The sequence below is a fragment of the Dipodomys ordii genome, unplaced genomic scaffold (assembly GCF_000151885.1).
Source record: "Dipodomys ordii isolate 6190 unplaced genomic scaffold, Dord_2.0 Scaffold45, whole genome shotgun sequence".
In the NCBI taxonomy this organism is placed as follows: Eukaryota; Metazoa; Chordata; class Mammalia; order Rodentia; family Heteromyidae; genus Dipodomys; species Dipodomys ordii.
The window spans coordinates 4,218,621-4,223,127 of NW_012267261.1; the positions used below are offsets into that span (position 1 = coordinate 4,218,621).

The 4,507-nt window shown below is 36.7% G+C and overlaps 1 protein-coding gene across 3 annotated transcripts in view; it reads right to left on the reverse strand.

The window, feature by feature from the left end:
• Positions 1 to 4,507, reverse strand: part of Fgf12 (fibroblast growth factor 12) — a 559,926-nt gene that overhangs the window by 229,424 nt on the left and 325,995 nt on the right. The window lies entirely within an intron of this gene.

Sequence of the window (4,507 nt, forward strand, 5' to 3'; positions counted from 1 at the left end):
CAGACAGGATAGATAGATAGATAGATAGATAGATAGATAGATAGATAGATAGATAGATAGATAGATAGATAGATAGATAGATAGATAGATAGATACTGGGGCAATATCACTGATTAATAAATGTCAGAATTAGGGTTTAATCCAGATCTCCTTGTCCTGTGTACCTTTTTGCTAATCATCAATTGTCTTTTGAAGATGTCTACAGGCAGATATAAATCTTGTTCTTTAATTATATTCACTCCATACACTCCTACTTAAGTCCATGAAAAAAGAAGTCAGAAATAAAAAGCAAATATCAAACTAGAGTTGAAAAAATGGATATTTGGTCTCTTATTAGACACACACACACACAGAGAGAGAGAGAGAGAGAGGAGGTGTTGGGATAGAGTTTGGACACTTCTATGCAAACGAACGCCTTCTGAATTAAGAGCATCCTTGCTCAGCATAGAAAATTTTAGTTATTGGTGGAAGTGTCAACTTGTTCAACCACTTTGGAAAGCAGTATGGAGGTTCCTCAAAAAGCTCCACATAAAGCTCCCCTATGACCCAGCAATCCCACTTTTGGGCATTTACCCGAATGATCATAAACAAAACCACACTAAAGCTACCATCACAACTATGTTCATTGCAGCATTATTTACCATAGCTAAGTATTGGAACCAACCCAGATGCCCCTCAGTACATGAATGGATCAAGAAAATGTGGTATATATACACAATGGAATTCTATGCCTCCATCAGAAAGAATGGCATTGCCTCATTTGTTAGGAAATGGAAAAACTTGGAAAAAATTATATTAAGTGAAGTAAGCCAGGCACAAAGAAACAGAGGTCCATGGTTTTCCTAATTTGCAATAACTAGTATATATCTGAGACAAGCAGAAAAGGTCAGATAAGATGATGTTAAGTGAAATGAACCCCAAGATAAGGACACTAGCAGTTTTTTCATTCTTGCTATTGTTTCTAACATATTTATAAGGTAGCATGTTAATTTTTTTGTTGCTTTATATGTCCCTCCCCCATGGTATAACCCCTGTTGTCACTGTATTTGATGTTGGTATAATTTGGGGAGCAGAAGGGAAAAAACAAATTGTTTAAAATAGGGATAAAGGTTGACCCATTGCAAAATGAAATGTACAAGAGGCTATGTCGAAAAATGAACTTTACATTTTAGGCAGGGGTGGGGGTATGAGGAGAAATGTAGTTGTGCAGATGGGAGGGAAGGGATGGTAGGGGAAAAATAAAGGAGGAGGCAACAATGCTTGATAAGAAATGTTCTCATTACCTTACTCATGTGATTGTAACCCCTCTGTACAATATTTTCACACTAAAAATTTTATTTAAAAAGAAAAGAAAATTTTAGTTATTCTTAAGACTCTTTTACACAGACACATCTTTTGGCACCAGAAATAAATGGTCAGGACGTGTTATTGGGAATGAGAGGCATAGCAGTTTCCTGACATTAAAGCTAGTACACAAATGCAGGACTCGTCCTGAAACTGTCTAGTATCTCAGGGGAGCAGGTCTTGCTCTTCTAGGTGGAAAGCCCAGAGAGTTCCCTCTTGTGCCACAGATACAAGAGATAGACCTACAGGGGCAACACTTTCGGAAAATGTGGGGGTTTTTTGCCTAATGTATTTCTTTTAATTTTTTCTGTTTTTTTAAATATATTTTTTATTTAAAGATACTGTACAGAGGGGTTACAGTTACATGAGCAAGGTAATATTGTCTTTAAGTTGTTGTACAAGCAGGTTTCAAATTCAACCTATCGATGTATGATTGCCATATATCTTTATCATTGTCACCTCTTCCATCATTCTGCCTCTTCTCCATGCATCTTAACTCCACCTATCCCCAGAAGTTAACCTGGTCAATTTTAATACCATTCATCAACACAAATCTACAGATTCAACCAGGGTGAATCCAAACGATAATAGTCTATTCTGCAAAAGGGCAGTCCAGTGCTCCATCACTTGTCTCTACCCTGGCAAGTTCAGGGCAGGCAGTGGAGTTTAGTGGGATATGTGGGTCACAGGCATTCAGACACCTGAGGTCTATTCCTAGGGGTTCCCCTCATTCCCCACTGCTACCACCTGATCTCCTGGCTAGATTCTGCAAACAGCCTCTTCACTCACATTCTTACCACTCTTCCCTTCCAAACCACACAACAATTGAGGTAATATTTTACAATATAAATTAGCTCATGCCACTCTCCTGCAGAAGCCTTTTAATAGCTTCCCATTTCATTTACAGTAAAACATCAAACCCTTAGCATGGCCTGAAGAGCTGAGCACCATCTGGATCCTGCCTACTATTGCATCAGTGTCTCAATTTACTCTCTCCCTGACTAACTGGGCTTTAGGCAGTAACACCTTCTCCCTGTGAAGACCTTGGGGTCTTTGTATGTGCATTCTCCTCTGCCTGGGTTGATTACTTCCTGAAATAAATTTCAGTCACTCAGAGGTCTTGCCTAGGCTCCCAAACTAAATTTGTCTCTATATACATATTCATATTTTCTGTTAACACTCTATGTTTCCCCCTTCATACACGTATCCCAATTTATAATTAGAGTTCTATTTTTATTTATTATTTAGTGTCAATCTCCCTCCATAGACTGTAGCATCCATGAGGATTATGCATATTAGTTTTATGCACCAGAATATACCTAGTAATTAGCAAGAAGTCCTTATAACACTATGTTACAAACACATTTGTGTAGCAAATTTCTTTTTCCAGTCTACAAAATGATGGTATCTTTTTCTGTCTACAAAATTATTATATCTGAGTATTCAGCAGCAGCAACTCCAGGATCCCAGAAACACAGGAAACTCAAAGGTAGGAATAGATACATACAATCCACTTTCAGTGTGTTGCAACTGAAAATGGGGAAAATGCATTTAACAGATTATGGAGGATAACAAGAGAAAGGATGACATTGATCAGATACATTGTACTCATAAACTGACATGTTGAATTAATACTTCTCTGTGCAGTTACTCGAAGATAATAAAAATTAGATTAATACCTTTCACTACTGTCGATCAGTAGGGATTTTAAAAATTTCAATAAAAGCATATCCTTCACACTATGAATAAAATTAATTTATGTTCTGATATTACACCATACACCAAAAACCTGGAAATATTTATCAAGTGTGTACAGAACACTTGGGATGTAAATCTAAATTGTATGCTATGACTGGAACGTGCATTGGAAGACTCTCAAGGACAAGCAAACCTCTGGTACCAGGAACTGCCACTGTGACGGATACCGAGGGACCATGACATGGATGCTAAGATCCTATGAAAAAAGAATGAGCCTGTTTCACCTGAAAGAGCCAAGAGGATATTCTCAAGGGCAGCTCTGATTGCAGGCAGTCATGTATCAAAAGCCTGTTTCTTTCTTGGCCAACTCCAAGATGCCTGCATAAGGGTCTAATACCATAGAGACAGAGCTGCCTACAGCTCATGAATTACCAAAACTTTGAAGAGGAGATTTTTAATACTCAACACCAACTGTAAAAATTGCAATTTCCCAAGCATGACCTGATTTCACATGCTACAAGATTTCAGGAAACAAATAGTTCATAAAGGACATAAGTTTGTTTGGAGGAACAATTAAACATAAAAACAATGTGTTGCATTTTGCCTATATGTCACAGAAGTAAAAATAGAAAAAAAATTATTTGATGTTTCAAAACTGTGCACTTTGTTCTCTTTAAAAATTTGCTTGGCATTATTTTTTCCCCTAGTAACAAGAAGTTCTGTAAGTGTGATTCCACACATTCTGCACATGGATCATTTTTTTTCCAAGTGAAACACACGTTTTAATTTACTTCCATTAGATAAGAACAAGTGGTTTGTTGACAAATAAACAGTTAAATAACAATAGTTTTGAGACCAAAATATAGATTGAAATCTGTATATAATATCAAACAGGGATAAAACATCTTTGTCAGCTAGCATTTCCAAGTCTTACCCTTTGCATTAACAACTCCATTAAAAATGTGAATATGGATCATGTTTATTGACACAAATGGAAAAAATCTTATAATATAGAACTTTCATAGACATTTCTTTCTTTCACCAATGGTACTGAGATTCTAAAAACATCTTGATGCAATTTCCACTTATATTGTGTAAAGACTATCATGCTTACCATTGGCAGACTTTTTAATTGATTTTACCTATACATTAAAGGCTTTGTTTTATTAAATTCTGTATTTGGAATGAAATATTTCAAAGATGCAGCCAGTAGAGCAATGGCAATAATTCTCCATAATGTTTCCCATGTATCTGGGATGACTGTATCATTTCTATGCATAGAATTTACTCACTCATTCTTTGCAACATCTCCTTAAGCTTACTATTCTTATTGTCTTCTTGTGTTAAAGAAAAGACTAGGGCTGAGAAGGTGGCTCAGTGGTAGAGCGCTTGCCTTGCATGCATGAGGCCCTGGGTTCGATTCCTCAGCACCACATAAGCAAAAAAGAAAAAAAAGCCGGAAGTG